At 40.5% G+C, this 10,113-nt stretch overlaps 1 pseudogene; it reads right to left on the bottom strand.

Moving 5' to 3' along the window:
- Positions 1 to 729: 729 nt before the first annotated feature.
- On the bottom strand, positions 730 to 2,431 carry LOC101652172 (annotated as a pseudogene).
- Between the last annotated feature and the right edge of the window lie 7,682 nt (positions 2,432 to 10,113).

Consider the following 10,113-nt stretch of genomic DNA (forward strand, 5'->3'; position numbering starts at 1 on the left):
TTGTTTATTGCTTCTACTGTCTTCATTCCAGTCATTTTAAGGTTTAAGCCTGTTTTTCATGCCTGTGGGTCTAGTTCATTACTGCTATTTGAGATAAGCAAAACATTTTCCAGTATAATCAGAGTAAAGAAGTTCTAACTTTTTCATCCTAAATCCATTTTATTACTTTCAACCCTAAAAAGCATATTAGATTGTTTGTTAAAACTGTAGCAAACAGCCTCCATAAAATGTGTTTCCCAAGGAGGCAGGGTAACCACAGTACACGTATGATGATGGTTCTAGTTTCTAGGCCTTTTATATCACAAATACAAAAGGAGAAGTCCAGGCATGGTTTGAAAATGTAATTTGCAACATTTTAAGCTAGATGATGGAGTGGCTAGTAAATCAATGGAGCTTCTAAGAACATCCTACACCCCAGGAAGGAAAGGCCACCAAACAAGTTTCTTAAGTTTTATACAGGGCAAGAGGCCTATAGTTGACCTTTGGGTAAGATAAGAATCAAAAAAACAAGAGGACTCCAATAGGGAGAGCAGGAGAACCTACCAAAAAAGGGGAAAGGAGTGGAAGGTGGGGGGTAAACAGGGTAATTTACACAGGAGGAAGAAGCTGAGAAAGTCAAACACAGCTGAAGAAGTACATGTCCCTCCACCCAGCCCCATGACTCGGTCCTCCCAGGAGACCCCCAGGAACAACAGCATCACATCCCCTGGGGGTGGAGGGAAGGCACTCTCACACTGCCTGCCTGTATTGTCTCCCTCATTTATGGTTCGTCTTTGAGGGCTTTACTTTCTGGAAATGTGCTGGCACAGGCGGGCTCTTGCTCTGGTTCCTTGGCGGAAGTTGACACTACTAGTTCCTCATTACGCCGCCTCTGATCCCTCCCTACTCTCAGACTGCTTTGCCTCAGAATGCTCAGTGCTAGGCTGCTGCCGCCTTCGGAGAGACCTTCGGCTCCTGTGCTACTGCCTCCGCTCTTCTTCTTGCTGCCACTGTTTGATCTTCATCAGCTTTTCGAAGTTTTTGGTTGTTGTCGGGTTTACAACAAACCAATCCTCTGCGTGAACAGAGTTGATGTGATACCTGCACCACTCTCAGACACAAATTCTCTTTCTGACACATAAGACACTTGTATTTTCCAGCCACAAAGTTTCCCTATGTGCAAGAGCTCAGGCGAGCTTTAAGGCCAGACACACTACTGGAGACAGCCTTGCAACCCTGGTTAGGACACTGAATGTGCTGATACTTCTTGACCACCAACTTCCACTTATGTTGTATTTCCTGGCTGAACATAGGTACCCCAGGGCGGGTATATTTCAGCTTCCGATCATCCGGTACCAGGTCCTGAAGTACCTTTCTCTTAGGCCATTATTTGGCCCGTTCTGCAGTGGCCAGCTCCTGCTGGTGGTAGACAGCTATCTTGGCAGAACGCCTCTGAACTCGGCTCCCACTCTGACACCAGGTTCACATCCTTTAAGCATTTGGACTGTCCTGACTCTAAGAAGGAGATAGGCCCGTGCTCTGACCTCAGGTGATATGCAAGCCCAGCCTTCGATCTATATGGCTTTCCACAGTGCTGACATTTCAGGGTCATCTTTTCCAGCTGTGATGCCGCTTTGCTACATTTTCTGAAGTGGTACATATAGCCCATGATGCTGATGAAGCTACTAGAGCAACTCTCACACATGCACCTGATCTTCCCCAGCCTCTTCAGAACTGTTTGGAGGCGCTCTCTCTCGCTTGGCTCGTCTAGTTCACCGCCAGCCTTCAAAATCGGCAAACTGTTATGATTTGCCATGACGTGGTACTTCATCCCTGTCATAGAACACAGCCGTTTCCCACAATGGTGACAAGTAAGCAGTTCCTGTCTGCAGTTTTCCATCGTTTCTTTAAACCTTCTATGGTTTTTTCTCCCCACTGACTGGCAGGTATTGCAGGAGACACTGCCCTTATCCATGATTTCTAAGTACCACTGCTCCTCCACACTGCCTACAGCATAAGTTGGCAGTTCCTTCCAAACACGATGAGGCTGGGGCTTGGGGCTTGGCTGGGGTTTAGGCCGTTGTTTCCTCCCTTAAAGGTTATGCTTCTTCGGAGGGAATTGTCTATAATCTTCATCTTCATCTTCTTCCTGCCTTGGTTTCCTTTTTCCTTTGGTTGATGAAGCAGCAGGAGGTTTGGTGCTTTTAATCTTCTTCAAGTAGGTGGCAGATTTTCAGAAGGATGTCGGAAAATCATTGATTGCTTCACATGAAGAGGCAGATGATGAACCACTGAAGGAGTCATCATGAGGGATAGTGTACTGGAAACTATTATCCTTTATGGAGCACTGGTTCTTGCTATTCTTCGTCCCAATGCTCTTCCTGGGGTTCTTCTGCTGCTTAAAGGATGTGCGTCCTCGAGTAGCATGTATTGCACGGAATCTGGAAGACATCACTTCCTCTCCATGCCTAACAAATTCACCAAGGGGCTCAGGCCAGACCAACGCCACTTCCACTCTCGATTGTAATATTTTTAATAGCACGGGACTGCCATGTCTTTCTTCCCAGAAGAGCTTGGTGGGATTGCCTCCCAAACTTTTGGTTCACAACCAAAAGCTTTAGTCACCATAACACAAATGTTCCCAATCTATATTACAAAGGGAAAAGTGTAGGTAAGTAGATGTATGTAGGGTAAGGAAATATATCTCAAATACAAGAAATTTCATAAGGTGTTCCTTAATACTACTATGTCCTGTGAGAAAAGTCAATAGAAAACTACAGCAAATAAATTCAGGTAGAGCTAGTAATGGCCAGACTCATCTGTAATATAGTTTGTTGGTTTTGTGTGTTACTCTACCAGGCAAAGAACTACAGCCAGTTGAAGTACTTGCTAAGGACAAAAGAAATATAGAATGCAGAATGGAAAAATAGAATTAATAATGCCAGTTATGATCATGTGACCAGTTGCTTTTGAAAAAGTGCCACCCTCTTAGTCTCCTACGATTGATTTTACTAAGGAGTACATCCTTCTCTGATGTTATTGTTTACTTACAATTCTGCACATTGTCTTGCTGAAAGTTGACAAAGTCTAGCTTCATGCTTAAAGGGCACCTAATGGTCAAAGTCTCAGGGGTTCCACTAGTCACTTTAGACCAGTAAGTCTGATTCTTTTTGTTATTTTGAAATTTTGGTGTATTTTTTTCTCTTGGGTGTTCGGTGTATCACCACTAATCTTGTAACTTTGTCAACATTAACTGGTCCATTTTATTGATACTGCTGAAGGAGTTGTTTCGACAGAGGTTCAAGGGAGAAAAAGGCCTTTTCGAGAAGTGTACCAGTTGATTGCATATCTACAAAAGTGTTATTTAATCTCAACAGTTTCATAATTCACAAAGTTTAACTTCCAAAGACTTCTGCTAACTGGTTTTGATTTGTTTTTAGGCTTAAAGATATTTTTTTGGCTTTCTATATGAACTACATTTCTGGTCTTCTGACTTCTTAGTTTGTTCTTAGCCAATGTCTTACGAGTGTGTGTGCAGCTCCAGGTGAAGCCATTGACGGGATCCAGGAACTTCCCAGAGGAACTGTTCCCATTTTTATTCAGCCCTCTCTGTCTAGGACCTTCTATTGTGCTCCTGATCAGAGTGCTCAGTAGTGGTAGCCAAGCCTCATATAGTTCTTCTGGTTTCAGGGTAGTAAACACTCTTTTTCACGTGGCTCCTTTGTCGTCTGAACTTGTTGCCTTTAGTCTTTGATTTGCCTTCAATCTTCTTTGCTTCAATTAGGGAGAGACCAATAATTGTCTCTTAAATAGCAGCTCACAAGCTTTTGAGACTCACTAAAATTTACTAAAATATGATGCAGGACATTATTGTACAACGGTAATATACAATAAGGGGGAAGGCAGCACAACATGGCCAAAGCAAAAGAAGACATTGGAAGGTGTGTGCACAAGAGTATAAGACAACAAAGGGAAATACTGATGCATATACTGTTGCACATAATAATAAGAGTATACATACAAACTGAACAGATATGAGAAGCTTAATGAGCATATTACAAGTATAAAAAGTTTGATAGTATATTTCTACACATATATTTGTATGACTGCAGATATTTCCAACGATAGAGTTAAGTACACAGAGGACATTTACATCACTTGATTTCTTGATTGCTGCAACTATGGATATAAATAAAATGAAATCTTTGACAACTTCAATCTTTTCTTCGTTTAGCTACAGGTTGCTTATTGGTAGACTTGTGAGGATTTTGTTTTCTTTATGTTGAAGCTCTAGTCTTTTATTTTCATGAGTAAATACCTTAAATCCCCTGCACTTTCATCAAACAAGGTTGTGTCATCTGCAAATCGCAGGTTGTTAATTAACCTATCTTCAATCCTGATAACACGTTCCGTTTTTATATAGTCCATTTGATGAGGTTTGGTGAAAGGATACAACCCTGCCATCCTTCCCTGATTTTGCATTACCCATTAGCCTCTCATTTAGTATAAAAGTCTGCCCCATGGTTCCACATGAGCACAAATAAGTATTCTGGAATTCACTACATTTGCAATACTACCAATGACTTGTGATCTACACAGTTGAATGTCTTTGCAGTCAATGAAACAGAAGCAAACATCTCTTTAGTATTCTCTGCTTTCAGTCAAGATTCATCTGATATCAGTAGTAATATTCCTTGTTCTATACTCTCTCTGAATCTGGTTTGAATTTCTGGCAGTTCCCTGTGGATATACTGCTGCAATTACACACACACACATATCGTAATTTTACATGTGTTTAATAGAAATGAGAAACCAAACCAAATCTTCTGCCATCAAATTGATCCTGCCTCATAGTGGCCCTACAGAACATAGTACAACCACCTCACAGGACTTCCAAGACTATAAATCTTTATGGAAGCAGATTGTCACCTGTTTCTATCATGGAGTGGTTGATGGGGTTGAACTGTTGATTATTCAATTAACAGCCCCACAATGCAAACAGACCTTTGATATGAGTGCTAGTTTTCGATAATTTTTTTACCTTTTATTGGATCACCTGTATTTGAAATGTACAAAAATATGAATTTCCTCCAGTTAGTTCTCCAAGTATCGGATTCCAAATTTTTGGCAAATATAGGTGTGATAGTTACATAACCTGGTGTCAGTTTGAGAGGATTACAAGTGAAGGGGTGGAGTCTAATTCATCAATTGTATCATAACCAATAAGGCCTCTGTGTGGACGTGGCCTTCTCCTGAGAATTCTGGGAAATCCTGTATTCCTCCTTGGAGGCAGGAGATACCATACCCCGCTCTGCTCATTCCCTGAGAGACTATCTACTGACAAGACACAGGGAACTACGCTAGTGCCCTGAGCTGGAACAGCCACGTAGAAACACCTTGTCAGCACTGAGATGCTTACAATAACACTGGATCTCAAGACTTCCCACACACTGGCCTGTGATCTTCCTGCATTCGGTTTCATTGCAAGTGTTTCGTGAATCTGAAGAGGACTTTATAGATTGGTATAGGACATATGGGCTAATATCGGATTTATAGATTTGATCTGGACTGGGCTGAAATGTTTTCTTAATGTCCTTTATATAAAGCTCTTTCTTATACACATATGAGTGTCTCTCTGGATTTGTTTCTCTAGTTAACCCTGACTAACACACTCATATACCACCTCCTGAATGATGGAATGCCGACTGGTTCTTTTTGGTATAGTGACTCTGTGTATTCTTTCCATCTTCTCATGATGCTTTTTGCATCATTCAATATTTTGCCCATAGAATATTTCAAGATTACAACTCAAAGCTTTATTTTTTATTGAGTTCTTTCAGTTTCAGATATGCTAAACATGTTCTTTTCTTTCAAACTCTAGCTCTGCATATTTCATTATAATATTTGGTTTTGTCTTCTCGAACTGCCCTTTCAAAATTTTTATTGAACTCTTTGATTTCATCATTTCTTACATTTACTCTATGAATACAAGCAACTTTCAGTCTCTTTTGACAGCCACTTTTCTCTTTTCTTTATTTTCTGTCTGTTAGTGACCTTTTGCTTTCTTCATGAATTAGGATCTTGATGTCCTCCCACAGCTCATCAGAGCGTCTATCATTAGTGACCAATGTCTCTAATCTGTTCTTAGAATGTTCTGGAAATTCAGATGGGATAGACTAAAAGTCATATTTTGGCTTTTGTGGATTTATTTTCATTTTCTTCCATTTTAACCTGGACTTACGTATGAGCAATTGATAGTCTGTTCCACAGTCTGCCATTGGTCTGTTTTTATCTGCTGATATTGAGCCCCTCCATCATGTCTTCCCACAAATATGATCAATTTGGGCTGAATAGTCTTCCCCAAAGTCTTTTTAGTCATCATCCATGGAACCAATGAATGCGACCTTATTTGAAAATTGATCTTTTCAGATGAAGTTAAGGATCTTGAGAGAAGGAGATCATCCTCAATTATTTGGGAAGGCCCTCTTTCTACAATCAAGCATCTTCATAAGAGATATAAAAGAAGATAAACAGAATAAAGAGGATTGCACAATGTGACCTTAGCAGCAGAGATTGAATCGATGCAGCCAAAAGCCCAGGAAATTGAATCCCCTGAGAAGCTGGAGATGAAAGAACAGAAGCTCCCTGAGTGCACATAGAGCATAAGCAATGCTGCCTACACATTTATTTTTTAATGTCTGCTCTCCAGAATTGTGAGCCAATATGTTTCCTTTGTTTTAAGCCACATGTTGTTCTTAGGAAGTGATTGAGTCAATTTTCAGTCATGGTGACCCCATGTGTCAGAATAAAATTACCCTATAATACTTTTTTGCTTGCAATCTTTATAAAAATAGATCTTTGGGTTTTTTTCTATAACAGTGTTGACCTTTTGATATTAAATGGTTGATAATTCTACCTTATTGAGTACAACTTCAGACCTAAAAGTTGACTAAGGTGTTTGGAGTTCCCCCAGTCACAATCTGACCTGTAAGCCTGATCTTTTTTTATGATTTTTAATTCTGTTATGGTTAGGGACTATATCAACTAGAAACTACTGGGTAAGGATAGGGGTGGGTCCAACCTATCATTTGGTTGCCAACATTATAACACCTCCTTGCTGTCATAAACCTTTTTGTATAAGAATCAGAGACAATGGGAACTTTCTCTTTCTGTACTTCCACTATCCTGCTTGATGGGGCTCTGCCTGCCTCCAGGATGATACCAGGTGGCTGTCGGTGCCCTGTCACATTTACACTAAGGTTGGAGCACAAAACTCTGATCATCCTGCTTTCTACTTCACCTTTCCACATTACCAGCCTGCAGCTACATGAGTCTGAAGGGACGTCAACAGGCTGCAATATTATTGTAGTCCATTGTAAAACAGTGTTGTGCAAAGGATTTTATACATGCGGAGGACATATTATTAGTCTCGAATTAATGAACTATCAACTTGTACATCTTCAAACTTCGGTGACTGGACATAAGTTATACAAGTCGTGAGAGTTGGAGAGATGGCAATACTTTCAGTACTCATTTATAAAGGCAGAACATGAATGGTAGATTAACATGTGTCACAAAAAGGCAGAAAGAGCATGAAAATGGCAAATATATGTTGGTCTCCCTTCAAGTAATAGGTCTGAACCTCCCCAACATCCAATGACCACCAATTCTCTAACCTAGGAATAGTAACCATCTGCTTCTACTCCCTCCAGAATATTTCAGCCTAGAGTGCGATGGAGTATTTCAGTTCCTTAGTTCTGGGACAAGGGAGTTCAAGGCAAAGCCCAGTTTCCCCAGTGTGATTCTCAATTTGGGTCCTTTTAGTATTGTCTATGAAGGGTGTTGTGTGCCTTGAAAGAACAGAGTCAAATGTCCAAGTTGTCTATTACTCACTGCCCAGGTCACCAGAGGTGGGTGAGAAACTAGGTCAAAAGTGCCCTGTTAGGAACAGAATATTGGGCATATTCTGCCTCTGGGGACTCTCTATGTAATGTTAAGCATTTTTCTCAGTGTCAGGGTGTCCCATATATCGTACCCACCAACAGAACTGCAATTGCTTTCTCTAATGCAGACATGTCCCTACCCCCACTTAATCCAATTTCCTAGTAAAGTTCACTAATTGCTCCTGTAGGGGTCTGTTGATATGGGTTGAATATAGGACACTGTTATATGGCAGGAAATAATTGATCTTCTCCTTATCCTCACAACATTGGAAACTGACCCAATCTAAAGTGAGATCATCTCATTTGAGGTGGTTTTTAAGATGTTCTAATAAGTGGATAATATATAGTTTATGGTTAGTTACCATACCTAGTTACCTACCTAGTTGGTAGGCACACTACCTCATCAGCTGGAGTGTTTTGTCATCGTTTTTATCCTTATACTAGCTAGTGGGCTCATATAATATTTGTCTTTTGTGATTGATTGGATTAACTCAATATAATGGTTCCCAGACACAACCATGTCATGAGGTAGTCTGTGGTTTCATCATTGTTTTTTTAGGGATGCATAGTATCCCATTGTATGTATGCACCAGAGTTTCTTTATGCATTCTTTAACTGATGGGCATTTGAGCTGATTCCAGTTTCTTGCTATTGTGAACTGTGCTACTATGAACATAAGAGAGTATATATGTCAGTTTCTGTTCTGTCTCTTATTTCTTTGGGGTATAGACCAGCAGAGATATTGCTAGGTTGTATGATACTTCTATTACCAGATGTTTCAGGAAGCATCATATTGCTTCCCACAATGGTTGTACATGTTTACAAGCATATTTACAAGTTTACAGCAGTGTATGAGAGTTCCAATTTCTCCACATGCTCTCCAGCAATTGTTGTTCTCTGATTTTTGTTTTTCAATTGTGCTATCATTATGAGTATGAGGCAAAATCTTATCATCATTGGGTTTGTATCTCCCAGATGGCTAGTGATCATTAATATTTCCTTATGTGTTTGTTAACCATTAAAATGTCTTATCTGGTGAATTGTCTACCCATGTCATTTTCCCACCTTTTAGTTAGATTATTTGTTTTCCTTTTATTAAGAAAGAGATAGTGGAACATACCCTGGCCCACCAAAACCTGAGGGCGATAATGCACAGAGAGGACCAAAAGGGCAGCCCCACAAGGAGACATGACATCTCTCATTGACCCATAGCGCTACGGGGGACAACACTGGAGACACAGTTCAGGAACTGTGCCAGATCTGACCCCACTACACCAGGGTGAAACACAAATAGTGTGCAACAGAGTAGCAAGGGGAGCAACATGATGAAGTCTCTGAAGAATTCCAAAAGTAGACTTTGGGGACAGGGCATGGCACCTCATCAGACTTGACCAGAAAACACACCTAAAGGTCAACAGACAGATCTGGAACTATTTATACACTTTCTTCATTGTTGTTTTTCTTTTCTTTTGAATGCTTTTGTTTTATTTTGGTGTTTGTTATTGTTTTTGCATGCCTATCTAGATAAGATAGGTGGGATAAACAATCCTGAGGAGAAAAGAACTGGACCAGCAGTTCCAGGGGGACACAAGAGAGGAGGAGGTGGGGGAAAGGAAGGTGGAAAGGCAACAAATCCAAGGACAAGGGAACAACAAGTGATCTAAAAATCGATGGCGTGGAGGGTGTAGGATGCCTGCTGGGGCTTGATCAAGTGCAATGTAGCAAAGATAAATTAATGAAAGCTGAATGAAGGTCAAACCTGATAGTGAAATAAGAGGAAAGTAAAAAGAAATAGCTAGGAGGCAAAGGACATTTATAAATGTATAAATCAGGCATGTACATTTGTAAATATATTTATATATAACGATAGGAAAATAGATCTATGTACATACATTTATATGTTGTGTTAAGGTAGCAAACGGACATAGGGCCTCTACTCAAGTGCTCCCTCTACGCAAGAACACTTTGTTCTAATAACCTGGCATTCTGTGATGCTCACCTTCCCGACATGATTGCCGAAGACAAAACAGGTACATAAGCAAATGTGGTGAATAAAGCTGATGGTCCCCAGCCATCAAAAGTTATGGTCTACAAGGCTTGAAGATAAACAAGCAGCCATCTAGCTGAGAAGCAACAAAGCCCACATGGAAGAAGCACACCAGCCTGTGTGATCATGAGGTGTCGATGGGAT

Source organism: Echinops telfairi, unplaced genomic scaffold, assembly GCF_000313985.2.
Source record: "Echinops telfairi isolate 266 unplaced genomic scaffold, ASM31398v2 ScPeMD7_7418;HRSCAF=8456, whole genome shotgun sequence".
In the NCBI taxonomy this organism is placed as follows: domain Eukaryota; kingdom Metazoa; phylum Chordata; class Mammalia; order Afrosoricida; family Tenrecidae; genus Echinops; species Echinops telfairi.